This window comes from Propithecus coquereli, unplaced genomic scaffold (genome assembly GCF_000956105.1).
Source record: "Propithecus coquereli isolate 6110/MARCELLA unplaced genomic scaffold, Pcoq_1.0 Scaffold263, whole genome shotgun sequence".
Lineage (NCBI taxonomy): Eukaryota > Metazoa > Chordata > Mammalia > Primates > Indriidae > Propithecus > Propithecus coquereli.
In genome coordinates, this window is record NW_012148208.1 from 612131 (window position 1) to 632864 (window position 20734).

The 20734-nt window shown below is 35.3% G+C and overlaps 1 protein-coding gene across 2 annotated transcripts in view; it reads right to left on the minus strand.

Moving 5' to 3' along the window:
• Window positions 1-20734, minus strand: part of NRIP1 (nuclear receptor interacting protein 1) — a 102157-nt gene that overhangs the window by 21941 nt on the left and 59482 nt on the right. The window lies entirely within an intron of this gene.

A 20734-nucleotide genomic window follows, 5' to 3' on the forward strand; every position in this document is an offset into this window, starting at 1 on the left:
CAAAATAAGAAATATAATGGAAAATGGATGTTTCTTCTTCTGGAATTGTTTGAGTGTTTATAGTATATATACAGGGACATCCTTTGAGATTGGAGCATAAATCCTATTAAACTCAACTGTGGTTTCCCCATCCCTAAAACAGATTTGACATACAGACACAAGCACAAGGTCAAGGTCACAGATCAGCAAGAAAGATTACCAACAGAACTGATGTAACAGCTGGCATTCGATCAAAGCTCCTAGGGTTTTTAGTACACTTAGCAGACACTGCATTTACTCACAGGGTACACTCTGTCTTAAAAATGTTCCCCATTTTTGAAGACAAGATCTTCATGCACTTCCTATTATAAAGCATGTTCTGCTAAAAATATTGTACTGGATTATAGAATAAGAGAAGACACCAGCGTGAGTGTGTGTTTCAGAATTATAAATTTTTATGTGTGTATGTATATGTATACTTGCATATTTTTTTGTTATAACTGATCTTTGCCGTGTACCAATTTTGAAATTAATTTAAATTGCATGTCTCTGAATGGATCATGCTTTCTCACACCTCCAAGCCTTTGCTCCACATGAAGTTAACAGTATGCTCCTCAAAATCTTGGGTCACTTCTTTCCAAATACACAGATTTAACCGCTAAGTATTGTTTAAATCAGGCAAGTTTTATAGTGCATCCATAGTCTTCCATGACAATTCCCAAATCATACATATCAGAAGAAACTGTGGTTATCAACAACAGCAACAAAAGCGATTCTTAATGGAATACAAGATTAAATATACTAGTGCAATTACCTAACAAAATCATGACTCTTAGTTTAGCTGTTTAAACAAGATGTTGAATTTATCTTAAATTACATTTATGAAACCAAGAGCTATGTGATGAATGTTCTTACTAAGCATTCTGATCAAGAAATCATTTTTAAGGAGGCATAATGCTGTTGGGGTAAATTTATACTATAAAATCTTTCCTTGTTATATCAAGTACCACCTGCTATAGCATTATACGATCTACAAATTATTATATTTATGATACACGTAAATGTTCTCAATTATCAGTTTTTAATTTTACAGAAGTATTTCTGTTGGGGTAAATTTATACTATAAAATCTTTCCTTGTTATATCAAGTACCACCTGCTATAGCATTATACGAGCTACCAATTATTATATTTATGATACACGTAAATGTTCTCAATTATCAGTTTTTAATTTTACAAAAGTATTTCTGATGAATTAAATAGGTTTGAATGAAAATATCAGAAATGTACTAGCCTGGAAAGACTGCTAGTTTCCCAATAAAAAAAGAAGTAAAAAAGGAAAAAAAACTGTATCAAATTATCAAGTTAAATATCATTGCAATTACATTATATTATATCACTCTTGTCAGTACTGGCTCAGAACACAAAGATTTGAGCTTCAGTTTAAAAGCTTCAGTCAGTCTGTAGAAGAGACTTGTCACTGCAGACACAACTCATGTATGGAAAGACATGGCAATGATTTGTGTAAAGAGAAGAAGTCAATAAACCTGACCAGATCCCATCCCAGAGGATTAATGAACAAAAAACAGGAATATTACATGCACAATGTCCCTGGAGAAGGTCAATATATCTAAATATTAATCGGTAACATTAAAATATGTCTTTTAACTAGGAAGATGAAGCTACTGGCACACCATCAGTAGTAGGCTACTTACTTCAAATGGTTTTATTTTTATTGAAGAAATTGCCATGCATACTTTTCCTTGACCTCTCTTTTGCCCATCAGTACACATAACCAAGTGTATGAAGTAACAATCTCAGTAACTGCAGCCAGTAACTGCTTAATCTGAGACCCAGTTTTGCTGCTGTCCAGGCCTAAGGCATGTCCAGTCCATGCAGCAAGGAAAGCCTATACACTGTCCTTGCCACGGCACCCGCTACTCTGCCACTCTGAGTTGAACACAGACTGAGAAGGGAGTAGTAAGGAGGCTTTAGAAGAGGACTCCTGTGAGATGGAAAAGCAGGAAGGGCAGCAGTAGTCTAGGTAACAGTAAGTCAGGCTTTTCTGACTTCACTTACTAAACCAAAAATATTTCAGAACCACTTGTACTTTAACAATAAAGATCATTAAAAACAACTACTTATCTATTATTAGCATCACTTAATAAAATTAAATCATTTGAACACCAAAAAAAACCCTGAATATTTTATGAAAATCTCTCATCATTTTTGGGTTTTTTTTGAGATAGAATGATGATATGTGGAATGGCACATATACACTACATTGATCTCTTTACTTTTTAGTTGTTCCTTCAATTCTTAATATCAATTTCTTAAATACTTACATCAATATTTCCTACTGTTTATATTTTGCTTTGTGTTTTGCTCTTTCCTGTGCTTTCAGATTATAGCATTTATAGAAAATAATTTGTTTTGTATTTAAATTCTTGTCACTAAACTTGAGGATTTACATAAGACAAGAATGTGGTACAGAAGAAAGAACGTAAAGAATCTTTTGCTTGGTACCCTTCCTCCCATTTGCCCACATAATCCCTAGCATCACCATCATTTGATGAAATATATCAGACTTAAAAATGCACAGAGAATCATATAATAAGCCCCATTCATCCACACCCAGGCTAAAGAACTAAGACATCTTTTTCATTCTGTAGGTCTCAGCTAAGAACTCACTCCCTATTTAGGCAGCCTTCCCCGAACTACACAGGCTGGGGACAGTTTTTCATCTCTGTGACTCCACAAACTCAGATCTTTCAAACTTCTCCCTTACAAAATTGTACAGGCACATGTCATTTTATGGTGCGTCGCTTTATTGTGCTTTGCAGTTACTGTGGTTTTTACAAATTGAAGGTTCGTGGTAATCTTGTGTCAAGCAAGTCTATCAGTGTTATTATCCACAGCGGTCCCAAACCTTTTTGGCACCAGGGACAGGTTTCATGGAAGACAATTTCTCCATGGATGGGGGTGGGGGGTTGCAGTAGAGTTCTGTGGCCCAGGGGTTGGGGGCCACAATTCTAAGAACACGTGCTCACTTTGTGTCTCTGTGTCACACTTCGGTAATTCTTGTAATATTTCAAACTCTTTCATTATTATTATATCTGTTATGGTGAGTTGTGATTAGTGTTTAATGTTACTATTACAATTGTTGTGACAGTGTACTTAATCTATAAATGTGTTTGTTCTGACTGTTCCCCCGACTGGTCGTTCCCCAATCTCTCTTCCTTTCCTTGGGCCTCCATGTTCCCTGAGACACAACAATATTGGAATTAGACCAATTAATAACCCTAAAACGGATTCTAAGTGTTCAGGTGAAAGGAAGACTCACACCTCTCTCATTTTAAATCAAAAGCTAGAAAAGATTAAGCTTAGTGAGGAATGCATGTCAAACGGCAAGACAGGCCAAAAGCTAGGTTTCTTGCACCCAACAGCTAAGTTGTAAATGCAAAGGAAAAGTTCTTGAAGGAAAGTAAAAGTGCTACTTCAATGAACACATGAGTGACAAGAAAGCAAAACACCCGTATTGCTGATATGGAGACAGTTTTAGTGGTCTGGGTAGAAGATCCAACCAGTCACAATATTCCATTAGGCCAAAGCCTAATCCAGAGCAAGGCCTTAACTCTCTTCAATTCTATGAAGGCAGAGAGGTCAGGAAGCCACAGAAAAAAAGGTGGAAGCTAGCAGAAGTTGTTTTATGAGGTATAAGAAGCTGTCTCCCTAACGCAAAAGTACAAGGTGAAGCAGCAAATGCTGATACAGAAGCTGCAGTAAGTTATCTAGAACACCTAGCTGAGATCATTGATGAAGGTGGCTATACTAAAAAAACAGATTTTCAATGTAGATGAAACAGCCTTCTATTGGAAGAAGATGCCATGTTGGACTTTCATAGCTAGAAAGGAGAAGTCAATGAATGCCTGGCTTCAAAGCAGCAAAGGACAGGCTGACTCTTGTTAGGGGCTCATGCAGCTGGTGACTTTAAGTAGAAGTCAATGGTTATTTGCCATTCTGAAAATCCTAGGGCCCTTAAGAATTATACTAAATCTACTCTGCCTGTGCTCTATAAATGGAACAACAAAGCCTGGATGAAATCGTATCTGTTTACAGCATGGTTTACTGAATATTTTAAGCCCACCGTTGGGGCCTACTGCTCAGACAAAAAGATGCCTTTCAAAATATTACGGCTCATTGACAACGCACTTACTCACCAAACAACTCTGACGAAGATGTACAAAGAGATAATGTTGTTTTCACATCTGCTAAAACAATATCCATTCTACAGTCCATGGCTCAAGGAGTAATTTCAACTTTCAAGCCTTATTATTAAAGAAATATTAATACATTCTGTAAGGCTGTATCTGCCATAGACAGTGATTCCCCTGATGAATGTGGGCAAAGTCAATTGACTTTGGAACCTTATAGAAAAGATTCTCCATTCCAGATGCCATTAAGAACATTTGTTATTCATGGGAGGAGGTCAAAACACTAACATTAACAGGAATTTGGAGGAAGTTGATTCCAATCTTTACGGGTGACTTTGAAGAGTTTGAGACCTCAGTGGAGGAAGTAACTGCAGACCTAGTGGAAATAGCAAGAGAACTAGAATTAGAAGTGGGGCCGGAAGATGTGACTTGAATTGCGGCAATCTCATGATACAACTTCAATGGATGAGCAGTTGCTTCTTATGATGAGCAAAGAAAGTGGTTTTTTGAGATGGAATCTCTGGTGAAGATGCTGTGGACACTGTTGAAATGACAATAAAACATTCAGAATATTACATAAACTTAGTTGATCAAGCAGTGGAAAGGTGTGAGTGGACTGATTCCAATTTTGAAAGAAGCTCTATTGTGGGCAAAATGCTATCAAATAGCATCACTTGCTATAGAGAAATCTTTCGTGAAGAGTCAACTGACGTGGCAGACTTCATTGTTGTCTTATTTTAAGGAATTGCCGCAGCCACCTAAACCTTCAGCAACTACCACTCTGACCAGTCTCCTGTCATCAACATGGAAGCAAGGCCCTCCACCAGCAAAAAGATGGAAACTTGCTGAAGGCCCAGATGATCATTAGCAATGAAATCTTTTTAAATAAAAGTATGTACTTTTTTTAGACATAATGCTACTGCACACTTAATAGGTTACAGTATAGTATAAACATAACTTCTATATGCACTGGGAAACCAAAGAATGTGTGTGACTTGCTTTATTGCGATATTCACTTTATTGCAGTTGTCTAGAACTGAACCTGCAATAACTCCAAGGTATGCCTGTATATTAGCTTGTTTAGTCCTGGCTCCCACTAGAGTGTAAACTCCTTATGGGCAAGAATTATGTCTTTGTCATCTTTATGTTCCAGCACCTGGCCGAGGTACAATTCCTAGTAGAACATGCAGCAAGCAACAAGTCAACCACTCGGAGCCTCAGTCTGTAAAATGAGGGGTGTTGCTTCATAATTCTTAGTTTTCTTAAGAATGAAAATAATATGATAATGTTATTTATAATGTCTGATTTCAAAATCTAGACATTTCAATTTGAAATCAGATCTGAATATAAACTAACAAAAAAACTACAAAATTAAGAGTAATAAAGTATTTTATCCTACACAGGAAGCTCTGTGGGTTTGGAAAACATGTGTTACTAGTATTCTAGTAGAAAAACACAAGATTTAAACATTTTTAAAAAATTTTTAAATTAAAAAAAATGTTTTGAAGAGATGGGGGGTTTTGCTCTGTTGCCCAGGCAGGAGCGCAGTGCCACCATCATAGCTCATGCAGCCTTGAACCCCTGGGCTCAGGCAATCCTCCTGCTTCAGCCTTCTGAATAGCTGGGATTATAGGTGTGTACCACCGCACCCAAGTAAGCATTTTAAAAATATACGTATTTTTTAGAAGATTTTAAAGTTTGTCTAAGATGATCTTTATTTTACAATTTGTTTATAAAGAACTGACCATATTCATTTAGTTTCCTTTAGTCACTGTTTCCCCAGACAAGGGTAGTAAAATCTGGTATGCATTTCAGCTGTACCAAGTATAAGCATATATTTCAAAATTTTGGTACCATCAAGTTTTACATCATTTTTCCCTCTCAAGTTACTCCTCCTACAGAAAAATGAATAAAACTCATTTAATGTTAAAATATTATTTTGTTAAATTTTCTTTTGATGGAGATATATTAAGAAAGGAAGTATCACATCGAAAGATTTATTCCCTGAAAGCAGACAACTTACATTCTAAAAAAGTTACAATGAAATGAGAAATTTTTTTAACTGTATCAACAACAATTAAGAAACTGTTTCTCTATGCTCATTTAAAAAATCAATCCTTGAAGTAGATAATAGTTGTATGCCAAAGAACCTAAACCCTTTAAATTGTGTGATAAAGATTCAATGAAATTGGTCAAAGCTATTCTTGCAATATTTTTCATTTGAACCCGTATTTGTTGAAGAGCTTCAAGTATGGACTTTCATTGAGTTGGCTAAATAAAAACAATATATTACCATAAAATGATTCAATTAGAATATGTATGAGTAATGGAATTATCTTTAAAAAGAATTTAAACCTGAAAAAACTAAAAAACCAACTCAACAAAAACAAACATTATCCCAGTAGATCTTGAATACTGGTGCAAGATGAGTCAACATGTCATTGCTGTGCCTTTTTCTACTTCTTACCATACTGGCATGTTGCCATTGCTAGAAATATAAAATCAAGAAAAATGACTCCTTTAACCCGTACTGAAGAGCTAAGCTTCAGGCCCACTCCTGCTTCGTGACATAGTATTAAACCTCGATGATGTTTTTCAGGTCTGAAGAGGCTAAGTCGTCATGTGGGTCCAGAAAAAATCTTACTTTGATGTGGATGGATAAGATTTAGAAAACCCAGTTTTCTAAAATGCACGGGAAGACATTAATTAATTAAGGCATTTGCTTAGATATTTGTTTATGCATTTGTTTTAAAGATACTACACTATCAAACTTTTTCATCATTAGAAAATGATAGTTTTTTTGGCAGACATTATTCACTTGGACGAATGATTTCTTTTTAAAGCTAAACTGACAAACATCCTATCCTACATAATACCAGATACACATTTTACAGAACTTGTATAAAATTGGAAGAATGGCTAATTTTTATGAAGTGAAATCTATTTTCCTCTAACGATTCTACCACCAGCTATCATTTTCATAATAGTATGGTGTGTAAAGTGATTTTCCAAACACGACAGAATCATGGAACTTAAAGGTTAGAAGACAACTGAAAGGTCATCTGCCTAAGCAAAGTTTCTATCTGATGCTTAATCCTTTTTATAACCTATTTGCTAACTCTGGTCGCCTAGTTTATTTCTGAAAACCTCTAATGACCATGGCCTGTGTTCCATGACGGTATCTTTTGCAATCAGATGGCTCTGGGTTCAATTTCTGGCTCTTCCATTTACCAACTGTTTGATCTTGGGAAAGTTAGCTATTCTTGAAAGTTTTATCCTTTATAAATGTGTAAAAACTAACAACTATTTCATAGAGCTACTGTGAGGAATAAATGTGATAATGCTCATACAGCCTGGACACAGAGTGCCCAATAGGGCTATTTGCACAACTGCATTAGTATAAAAGTCTTCCTTGCACTGGGCCATAATTTGTCTCTTTTTAGTTTGATATTGGTCCTTTTGGGGCCACAGAAAACAAGGCTAATCCCTCAGTTATCTTTCCAACTTTAGAAAATAGCTTCCACATTCCCTTGACTGTATCTATCACCTTGTTAAGGTCTAGATAAGATAGGTAAAACCCACTGTTGACAGGAGTTTAGCAAAGGGCAAACAAAGGAAGACAAATATTCAGGGGCACCAGTCTGTGGTGGGTGCTGCAAAGATGCAACACTTTACAAAGTCTTGACTGTGGTATACAAAGCCTTCTGGGAGCTCTAGGCATGGATTCCTGACTCCTACTAAGTATACTACACATTCAAAAAGCTCCGCTTTTTCAGGGGCGCTTTAAGCCATACTCTCTCCTCAAATGAAATACCAGTGTATATTCTTCTTTGATTCTCCTCATGGGCTTGGTTAGTATATTATTTATTCTCATTCACATTTTACCAAACAAGGGCACTAAGGCTAAGAACAACTATGTGATTGGTTAATTGTCCAGGAAGTGGCTGATCCAAAACCAAATCAAAGTCTTCTGAATTCTAGCCTTTCCTATCGTATTAAATTGCCATAGATTGTAACAAAAATGTATTCGAAAACATTTGGTAAACATTTTTTTTTTTTGGCAACACTTTGAAAATTGTGGATTACTTTTCCTACTCTTAAAATCTTGTCTCTGTCATTATAAGTCTCTTGTATTTATTAGAAAGGTCACAAAGCACAATGGCTAAAAGAACACTCTCTGGATGCCTGACTCTGCAACTCAGCAGTGGGTGATTTTGGTCAATTTACTTCTCCATTCTGAGACTCAGTTTCTTTAGCTGTAAAAGAATAATAATGATAGTTATCTCCCTCATAAAGCTGTTGTATTAGATAAAACGTTTATGTAAAACACTTAGTATAATACCTGGCATTTTCTAAGCACTCAATGAATGTTAACTATTCTGTTACTCGTAGGCAGAGGACCAGAGAAAAGAACTTTCTCAAAAATTGTTTTTCACTTACTAGTCACCTGATATAAAGCTCCCTTAGAGTTGGAATTGTCTTTTGTCTTTGTATTTCCATGCCTGATAATTTAGAGACAGTCAAAATTATCTGTTGAATGCTTTAAAACATATTCTATACACATCCTGAAAAACTAAAAAAAATAAAGCATCTGGATCTATAAAATAGTTAAATAACCTAATTCTTTAATTTATAACTTTGTATGACAGGTTTACTTAAAATAAAGAGTAATTTCATGTATAAAAGATGCCTGTAATTTCTCCTTTCCCTAGGACTTTTAGAGATTTGCACAGAAGAGTCAGTGTGTTGAGAGAAAAGAATGGAGTAGGCACAAAGAGAGAAGAAGAGATGAGGAAGGCAAAACGGAAGAGAGAAGAGATAACAGGGAATTGTTGAAAGGTTTTCTAGTTTAAGGGAGGTGCTGAGCACTCCTATCCCTGGGTTCCTAAAGAGCCTGCTATGTACCTCGAATAAATGCCCCCATGCTTGGCCTTTGTTGAGAGGGCTTCTGTTCCATGTAATCACACCATTCCCGAGATACTGTAGTCATATTATGTAAGGCAAACTGCATGTATTAAAGAACTCCGCAAACACTCTTTCTTCTTACTTCCAGAGTCTCTTCACCTCATGTACGGTCAAAGAGCAGTATGTACCTCCGATTTTCAAATGGGGAAAGTTAATGACACAAAAAGGTAAATAAGATGTCGAAGGTCATACTTAGAGTCTGTAGGTGCAGAAATGATAAGAGAATTTCAGAGTTCTTGTTCCCAGGGGTCTGCATTAACCAATAAACCAACTGCCTCTCTTGATGGAACTAAAGTATGCCAATTATCCAAACTGTGTAAGAAACGTTGACCAAAACAGGGGTTAATTGGACATTGGTTGTTTTAATTCCATAATCAGCTCTTTCCCTGAGCTACCCTGGGAGCGAATAACGTATCTTTCACAGGAATGGGAAGGAGGCCAGAACAGGCCATCTGGCCGAACATGTCCTTTCCTGAAGTTATCCCTGCAGCTGTGTGAAACTTACTGATGTTGAAGAACTTAACAGTTTAATTTGTCTCATCATTTTCCTTCTCTGCTATTAAATTTAAAAGTAGATAAATCTTTATGTTCATACTGGCCAAGCAGTTTCACTGGCTCTGTAGTTATGGAATATACATGAACATATATATTTGATATATTCTGTGTGTGTGTGTGTGTGTGTGTGTGTGTGTGTGTGTGTGTAGGTGGGGGGGGGAGCCTGAAATTTTTTGATGTTGAAAACGACTTCTCATATTCAAAAAGAGTAATTCATTTAGACTGTGGCCACTAGAAAAGAAACAAAGACTTGGTGTTATTTCACATGAAAACTAAAAATATTGGTCTTCCTATTAATCAAGGAAAAAAAGGAACCATGAAAGAACACAGGCTGTAGCCCATTCCCTTGCCCATTTTCCTTACTTCTCCCACTTCGTCATTTTGCTAAGGTGGCAATCATTCTGTAGTATTAAATTCGAGAGTACTTTCTAATACCTCAGAATCAGATGCACATTCATCAAGTGGGTTCCAGTCCTGATTTGGGGGTCACTAGCCTAACAGCTGCTCTACCCTGTAATTTCCCCCTCCCATCCCTTCTCTCTTCCTGCCTTCCTCCACCCCTCCTCTCATATGGTTTGCTCTCTCTTCTTTTTTCCATCATTTAATTCTCAAGTTTGAAATGAATTCTACCTGTCTTACTCATGAATACTGCGGGCATTCAGAATTACAAAGGCTCCAGATACTGACATTAAGGCCACATCCCGTAAGCTGGGAACCATGTACAGGGGTGGGATTCGGTGGGTTGTCCTCAAGCAATGCAATTATTAATGCCCACCTGTGGGTCAGACTAGGGTTGTCCAAGCCCTAGATGATGAGCCTTGCACAAGGTCTAAGAGAACCTTGAGAATGAATGAATGAATGAAAGACAAGTTTAGAAGGAATGTCTTTACCCAATACATAATCTAGGTACTATGTCTATTAAATAGAAGAAGGTAAGAGGCCACACCACAGAGCAACAGCAAGAACTAGACAAGAGGTGATAAAATCTTAAAAGAGATGCTAGCTATTCAAGTTATATGTGTGAACAGACATGGAAAATGAATTCCTAAAGTGAAACCTTAGCACAAACGATGGGTGAATGGTTATGTTGAAGTCGGCCAGCAAACAAAGACCAGATGGTTCTTCCTTAGAGGGCCAGATAGCAAAATATTAGATAAAGGGATCTTGATTCAGCTAACTTCTAACAGTCCTAGCAAAGTATGCCTCTATTTCTACCAGGAAATGCGCATGGCATCTAACAGTGAGCAGCCATCACACTGTGTCTGCTATCAAAGTTCGACAGTGAAGCTGCGAGGGAAGAAGGGTTACCCTGGGTTAGGTAAGGCCAGCTGTATATAAGAGTTCTATGTGCTTCCCTTGTTTCATTTGCTGCTGAAAACTATTGAGTTTCCACATATCCCCAATTCTTCTTAAATAAACTTTGGTGGCTCCTGGTCCTAGATTAAAGCCCAGGCCCAAAATGTCTTGACAGCAATTGCCTAAAGGAGGGAGTCGGAAATAACAATTATTTCATGGTGGAATAATCAAGAAAAAGAGGCAGAAGATTCCACTGCTGTAGTTCTAACTACTTCATCCTCAGTTCCTTCCTGTGTATCATGTAACATGCCTTGCCTCTTCTTCTTAATAGGACTTAGGCAAGATCAATGGAGGGAAGACTGAAACTGTCCACATGCACCAACTCTCAGAATGCTGGGGCTGAGATACTGAAGACAGAGAACAAGTTACTGTGTGTTATTTTCCCTTTGTGCCTCACATTACTCATTTGAAAGTGGAAGTCTAAGCAAAGTCCTCTTTTAAGATTCTACTACATCTTCCCTGGTTTTAGTTATTTCACTACTACTATTACTAGTTATTTACTCTAAAGGCCTTCTTGAGAATGTTCTACGGTTAGTATGGTTAAATCTAATCACTCCGCCTTTCTTTCCCTGCTCCATCTTTTGAGATTGATGCTCCTTTCAGGTATAAGTATGCATTCCCACTCTAGATGGAATAAGATGCCTATTTTATTTTCCTTATCACCCACAAAAAGGGAGACTTTCATAAATGTCACTCCAGAATTTTTGCAGTTGAGTTTTAGAGATAATTACCATGGCTATCTAAAAGGAAATAAAATATTTGCATAAATGATAAAAAAATTAATATACTTGTGTATGGAAAGGAAGAAGTAAAAGGAAACAAGGTGGTCACTTTTTTCTATTTACTTTCACCAAGACATTCTTAGAGCTCAGGCATGTGGCAAAGATTTGAGAAAATGATCCTAGTATTAAAGTGGAAGATGACTAAAAACATTGTTCATTTATATCCGAGATGGTAATAAACCTCAGCCAAAATTAAAAAGCTGCTCTTCCTTTAAGATTTTTTTTCTTTTTTCCCCATTCTCTGACCAATGTTTTGTTCTCTATTCTGAATATTTTACAGAGCCCGAAGGAACTCAGTCTATTTTTGAAATGGACCACAGAGGCAAGGGTGTCACTTAAACAATGTAACTTACACATTTAGTCTGAGTGAATTTTGTGTTTTATAATATATTGATAAAAATGGTTGATAAGTTTCTATATTCCATTTATATAAGAAAATACTATTCAAACTTTCAAAATAAAAAATTTACTATTTCTCCCTGAAAAGTACAACTGTAAACATCAGTTTGTTATAAAATAACTATCAAAATTGATTTACCAAATAAGGTGTTCCCTCCACCCCAAAAGTATGTATACGGCAGGAATACTCCCAGGAAGTGACACAAAGAGGGGAAAAAATATTCCCTCAATATGGTGACAACATCTACAGTATACTAAAAAAGTATCCATATTTGGCAATTTTTCTTCCAAATATATTATTCAATAGCATAAACATTATGAAGTAGAACTGGTTGGAACATATGTTTAGAATAAAAGGGGTAAGTGGAGTTCAGCATAATCAGCAAAATGGGAGAACAAAATTATGAAATCAAGACACATACACATGCATACATTAAAATCTGCATATTGGAACAACTAACTAAGAATGTGCCTTGAATCTCTGCTTTTACCTACATAATAAAAAAAGTCATAAGCTGATACTAGTCAAATCTTAGCAAAACTGTGACTGAGAAGGGATAAAAACAGTTAAACTTTCTTAAAAATCTCTGTTCAATAATCAGTTTTTAGTTCTTAAAAAATGTCAACATGAAAAAACACTTCTACAATTGCAGAGGCTAATTCTTGTATTTTGCACTGTTAAGTACTTATAGCTTTGTGTTATCAGTGATGAGCCTGGAAAAAGGAGATGATTGGAAATAACCAACTAAAATGAGACAGTAACAAAAAAAACAAGGTTCAGGAACCTACACTTGACTTTTCTCAACTATGTCACTGTACTGGCTTCACACAGGAGTAGACGCCACTCCAATCCATCAATTGTCAATTTCAACAATTTCAAATAAAGAAAATGTAAAAGTCAGATTTTCCACAGTTCACTTCTGAACGAGCTTCCTTTACACCTCCCAACAATCTCCATAATCAACAATTTCTTCCATTTTCATTTCTAAAAGATACTATGAGCTTTAAAAACAGTAACACTGGGGCTTATCTACTTGCTATTTAACCCTGGGTAAATCAGTCTGAGCCTCAGTTTAATGTGTATGATACCAATTTATCTAATGGGCACAGCTGTGAAGATTAAATACACACACAACATCCAACACAGGAGGTCCTCAAGCCTCAAGAAATGTTAATTCACTTTTCCCCCTTTATGCTATTTATATGCATAGTAGATATTGATCGTGATTTACGTAATTGTTGTATATAATTTTATACTAATTAGGCAAAATTCATCCTTTCCAAAATCAAGCAGTCTAATGAAAACTAAAGTGGTGTGGTACACACCCTCTGGGGGATGGACATGCTTGAAGCTCTGACTCGGGTGGGGCAAAAGCAATATACGCAACCTAAACGTTTGTACCCCTGTAATATGCTGGGAAAAAAAAAAAAAAAAAAAACTAAAGCAAGTAGTACTGCTTTACAAATGTTTTAGATGTTCAGGTATTTTAAACATTATCTATAAAATAATACTACTCACCAAGTATCTAGCATTTCTAATTCCTAGTAGACTGTGACATCTAAAGTTGAATCATATATTTATATATTTTACTGTGACTTACTTTAAATCATATGACACTGCTTAGTCACAATAAGTCTATTAATTCTACTATCTTTATAAAATCATCCATTAAAAGCAAACTGCCAGATTTTTATGTTACATATTGAGCTTCCTTGAGCATTACCTGATTTTTTTTTTCTTATTTTCATTTAACTAGAGGATGTAAAACTAATAGTTTACCAAAAAGGATCACAGTGATTAAGTCATGGATCAGCTTTAATTTCACTAAAGAAATATGATTTTTTTTTTAATTTGAAACTTTCCATTGGAATTTCAAATGACTTTTTCTTTTTACAATGAAAAATATTGTTAACAAGTATAAATGCTATACAACAAGTGAAGACACTCACTTCAAAGATACGTAAAAAGTGTACACTGAAGCCTTAGAGTTAGGTGGTCCATTTGGCCTTTGAATCTTTAGTTCAGATACTAACAACTTATTTGAGATTCTGGGGTTAATATTACCTATTTAGCAGGGCTCCAAAAAAGATTTAATGAAATAAAACATTCAAAGAACTTAGCACAATGTCTGCTATCCTCTAAGTTCTCATAACTGAAAGCAGATTCTATGGCAAATAAATTTTATTTTTTCCTCTAAAGTAAAAACAAACGAAATGCAAACAACTCCCCTCCATAAACTATATTGACATGTCTTGCATTTTGTCAGTACTATAAAAAATAATCCAAAACCCTGTACCATCACAGAGTAACAGTAAGCAACAATACAATTCCAAAGATTAATAATTATTCCCATTTCACACAAATTAAATGGTGGTACCGCAAATATAACTTCTGATCCAAATCAAATAAATGGCAAATTTAATTCATATTCATACAGACACACACAAACATGCTACATAAAAGGAGCAATTTGATAAGGAGAAATCACAATATATATCTGAAGATCGGGGTTTTAGCCTAAAGTCTGTCATTCACTATCAATATTAACTTTGGTAGCTTGCTTTTAATTACTAAGTCTCAGTTTCTTCACTTACAAAACAGGAAGAATAAGCCCTACTGCAGAGGATTGGTAGGAAGATCAGAGCCTGAACCGTGCAACAAGGTTTCTTAAATTGGGGATGGATCCAAGGCCACCCAGAAATGTATGTATAGGCTGTGGGATAGGAGATGTCAGTAGCTTCCAACAAATCATCAATTACTTGAACCCCAAAATATTAATAAATGTTGCAGTTTTGCCAAAACTCTTCAAAATCTTTAAAAATATAAATGGTTTTAAAGCAGTATTGCGATTTCCACAAATTACAGTGTCCTGGGAGTATGAGAGATTTAATTTCATAAGAATTTTAATATTCCATGAATATGCAGAAAGAATTCTTAATACATGTAAACCTAAATCAACGCCTATACTCACAGCTTAAAAGATTCTATCAAATAAGACTGAGAAACTCATTGCTGATTAGAGTGCGTGCGTGTGTGCGTGCATGCGTGTGTGTGTGTGTGTGTGTGTGTGTGTGTGTGTGTGTATGTACTAGCTTCCTAACTGGCCAGTTCTAACACATTTTCCACATTGTAGCCAATGCTCTTTGTGAAAGGCAAATCCCTTAGCTAAAAACTCCTAATGGCTTCTTATTTCACTTAGAATAAAGTTTGTATTCCTCTCTGTGGTATAAGACACCCTGCATTAACTGGCTCCAGTGAATCTGACAAACCTTATCTCATTTAGTCCTTTGCTCATTATACTCTAGTTGGGTGATGTCCAATAAAAATGTAATGGGAGCCATGAATGTAACTTTTTTTGTTTTTTAGTAGCTATATTTACTCAAAATTTAAAAGGGGAAAAATTAATTTGAGTATATTTTATTTAACCCAAAATATCATGTTATCAATATGAAATCAATATAAATTCTTAAGATATTTCACATTCTTTTTGTAGTACTAAGTCCTCTCAGTTGGTTGAGTATTTTACACTTAACAGCACATATCAATTTGGAAAGGCCAAATGTGGCTCGTGGCTCTTGTATTGGTCAGCACAGCTCAAACTACATGGACTTCCTCTGATCTCAGAACACGGATAGCGCTTTCTGGCACTCTGGCCTTTGTGTTCGTGGTTCCCTCTTTTTGGAAAGCTTTTCCTGACTCTTCCCATGGCTGGTTCCTTTGCCTTCTTCCCCAAGTTCAGTTTAAATATAACTTCCTGAGACAAGTCTTTCCCAGTAGCCTTAGGTAAACAATCTTCCTATTCATTCCCTAGCAGAGCACCCAGGAGATCACGATTGTCTTAGGACTTTTCTCATTCTGTCATTGTTTTCTTGGCTTGTTTTCCTTGCTTTTTTATACTTGTTTATTGCCTGTCTTCCAACACTATACTATAATTATTGCTCCATGAGTACAAGGACTACTTTCATTCTGTTCACTACAGGCATATCTCAGATACTGAATTTTTGCTAAATAAATGCATATCTGTACACATTCTTAGTTTCTCTCTGGCCACTCATCTACGTATACAATTCTGAGAAACAACTGGCAGCATAATTTACATGCAAAAAATAGAAAAAATATATATACAATTATTTAAGTTATCACATAAACCAAATAAAGATGCTTACAAGGTATAACTGAAAAATCCTTCTTATTTTCAAATAATAAGCTTTTATAAAGATCAAAAGAAAAAATGGCTTTATTTAAAATTACAAGTACTATCTAATGAAAAAGTAAAACTTTATTTAAACTCAAATCAAATCATAAGGCATTCCTAATATTCCTCCTTCTTCTGCCCTCCAGAAAAAAGTAATGTGTTAATTGCTATACATTTGGCATTCACACTTGTAAAGTCAGATCACCTCAGTCTCCTAAAAATCTACAAAAAAATCTTTAACTGCCAAGAAATTTCTACAATTAAAGGGAGAAAAAAAAGGCTGGAAACTATGGGTAATATCTGAAGAAAGCTGAAAAGTTTAGCTAAGATGTAAACAAATTAAATTTTGCTCTAGCCCCTTACTTCTCAAATCATTTACTATAATTCTAAAGTGAGATTTATGATTCATTTAGACTTTTACGTGGAAAGGTGATCACTAAAAATTAGGCCCAGTTCTTGATATATAGTTTAGTAAAGTCAATACAAGTAAAGTCAACACAAATAAAAATCACATAACTGATCAAGACAAAGATTATACGCTTTGGGAGAAGAATCATATTATTAAAGTCACAGACCGTTTTTTAGGTTAAAATCTGAGAATTAATTAATAGGTAAAAAACGGGAATAAGAGTTTAGACACAGCTTCACCAGGCTGCACATAAAAGATGGAAAGACTGTATCCCTGATTTTGAAATACCCAGATAGCTCTACCATATCTTATTATGGTTACCTAGTCAAGTCCTCTGTTATTAACAGTAGTATAAAAATACATCAGTAGAGGGCTTGGCTATTTTATACCCAGACACAAAAACTCACACACAAAAAAACCATACACACACACACACACATACACACACTCTCTCTGCTCTAGGTACTACACACTATCTTCTCATTTAATTAAACCTCATAATAACCTAAAGAGGTAGATACTATAATAATCTCCTTTTGGAGATGGGAAAACTGCAGTTTAGAGAGTTTAAATAATTTGCTTGAACACTTTGCCCATTAGTTGAAATAAAGAAGGAGGTCTAGACATTTCTTTTCCACTAATGGGAGGAAAAGGGTTAGAAACAGTTTAGCCACCATCCCTATGACTTGTAAGTTTATAAACTTAACTTTGAGCGTGAGACTGCCAAGTTTCCAAACCACATATCTACTACCCTCTAGTTTCCCCACTATCTCCATGTTTGGTCATTTTGGCTTTTTGACAATGTCTAGATCATTTCTGTATTGTAAATAAAACCTAGTCATGAATCTCAGTCCATGCAGATGAAGGCCTGTCCCACTTACAGTTAAATCTAGATTTGTCAGCATGTGATTTTTGGATGCACCTTCTCAGTCTTTAATTCAGATACTCATCTGCCATACACTGCTGGGACCTACCTAACAAACCTTCATTCTAGCCCGTAGAGTTGAATCTCTCCATGAACAATCTGAATTAGAACATTTCTTCAATTCTGACAATTCAGCATTTAATTATCTTTGAAGGAAGCCATGCCTAGCAAATATCCCCCCTTGGAAGTCCCCACATGGCAAGAGTTTCAGTTGGCTGCCTTCTTTCTCTGCCCAGCCATGGCAATCCTATTAAAGAAAATATTGTCGTATTAAATATCAACAGACTATAATGTGTTTATTTGTGACTGTACCACAGTTGACCCTTGAACAACACAGGTGTGAGCTGTGCAGGTCTACTTATATGTGGATTTTCTTTTGCCTCTGCCACCCCTGAGACAGCAAGACCAATTCCTCCTCTTCTTCATCCTCCTCAGCCTACTTAATGTGAAGACGATGAGAATGAAGACATTTATGATGATCCACTTCCATTTAATGAATGGTAAATATATTTTCTCTTCCTTATGATTTTCTTAATATTATTTTTTCTCTAGCTTATTTTATTATAAGAATACAGTATATAACATATATTTCATACGAAATAAGTGTTAATCAATTATTTATGTTATGGGTAAGGCTTCCAGTCAACAGTAGGCTATTAGTAGTTAAGTTTTGGGGGAGTCAAAAGTTATACACAAATTTTCAACTGTACAGGGGGTTGTTACCCCTAACCTCTGCACTGTTCAAGGGTCAACTGTATGCTCAAATTTATTCTAATACAGATACTGTAACTTTATATAAAGTTGGCTTCTTAATTTTTTGTATCTTTCTTGATGATACCCAATAATTTTGTCACCCATTCTTGGCATAGAAGGCTACTAGGTCCATATCCATGGGAATTAATCCACAATAGTGTGTGTGGTGGGGGGGCAGGTGTGTGTGTGTATGTGTGTGCGTGTGTGTACATACACACAAAATGTCAGTTTGCTTTGATTTACATTCTGTTTAGTTATAAATTAAACTTTAATGTGGCTACAGATATAAAATTTGGCTAATATCAATATAACAACTATTATATGAGAAGCATAAACTTGAACAAAAAGTTGGTAGCATCTGAAGAAAAAAAAACAATCACCTTTTAAAAAGCTAAGTGATTTGTGTTTTACCTCTGCTACTAAGCAGTTTTATAACAGTGGCTAAGTAGCAACCTGTCTAAAGCCCAGTGTTCTCGTATCAGTTAAATGAACTCTTTATACTAATTCCTAAGGTTCCTAATGCTCAAGAACTCCAGTGCAAGTCTAGCTAATGTTGGATACCAAATAATACTGGATGCTCATTAACTGAGCTTAGAGAAGTGTCACCCACATAAAGTTGTTCTCATGAATGACTTTCATTTCATGGCTTAAATTAATAGTCATAATAACATGTCAAATGTTTGTTTACTACATAAATTAAAGTACTTAGATCTCTCTGACTGAAGTTAAAATGCAATTTTCTTAAATGTTTAAAATAATTTGTTGGTATTGGTTAATAAGCATAATGTAGCTAAATGCAAAAAATTAAACTATAAGAAACAGATTTCACAGCTTTAAAAAAATCCAACAGAACAGGTCAGCATATGAGGGAAAGGAATAGAGGCAAATTGAGGTGAAGAAGAACTCTAAGCACACCTTCAGAGGAAGAACAATTTGAGGCTCAGTCACTTGAACTACTCTGATAGCAAACAACTCTATAAATGCAGATCCTAGGCTGGTTCTAAAACACTGAATTCCTGTTCCTTCAATACTTAGAATACTTTCAGAAGAGAAACATGCTAAAAACTCACTACATGAGCACAGGACAAATTAAAACTGTAAACAGGAAGAGATAAGAAAGAGTATATGGGGGAGGAGAGGTTGCTTGAGTATGCTTTATTAATTTATTCAACAAATATTTATTAAACGGTTATTATGTGCTAGGTACAGTATTAAGCATTGTGGATACTTTGGTAAACAAAGCACAGCCCCTATCTGTTAAAAACAATCTTCCACTCTACCAAAAAAAAAACCAAAAAAAAAAAAAAAAACAACCAATAAAACAAGACCACCAAAAACAACACAAAAACCCAAGAAAATATAAATATCAATTTTCTCTACTTGGTGTTCCCTTTATCTTCCCTTTCTTATTTGGCTAATTATTAAATATATGCATGCCATGTATTTCTTTTGAAAGACTCCAAATTTTCTAAATTTGTAAGATAATTACAAAATTTAAAACTAAAATTAAAACTAGTTTAATAACATGTTTTATTCTGAAAACTAAAACATTCAAATTCTTAATTCTATGGTTTGTTTTTCCTCTACATTTCTGATACATTTTTTCAATAAGAAAAAAAACCCATAAAACTAGGTATATAGAAATACAATACTAATAATTTCCATGGCTATATTCATTTGAAAACATATGTAATAGTCTTAATTTTGCTATGGAGTTCAAAGTTCTTTGAAAACATCTCCTTTCCTTTAGAGGCACCCTGATCGCAAACAGTTCATTGTCATCAGTGTTCTATGTCAGAGTTTAGTATATTTGTATTTGTTATTTACAAGTGATTAAAAATGCTTCTTAACTTGTCCATTTTCTATAAAAGTATCCATGAGTAAGTCTAGACCAATGTCCGCAGCCTCTGATTACACAGACCTGTATCAGGACATCTTCAGGACATATAATTAGTATATATACAGAACACATTCACACATTTAAATGGAAGCAAAATGTAATCTAAAAAATGAAAAGCTATGTACTAATTTCAGGAACATAAAAGCAAACAATGGAAAACAACTTTAATCCCACCGGTGTATTAGTATGAGCTATTTTGGTTCCTCTCTCCTAAATCAAGTGCTCTGATTGTAATCGAAGGATCAGGATGGGGACAGAGGCGGCAAAGGGCACCTGCAGTTCACATGTGGCAAGAGGCTTGGA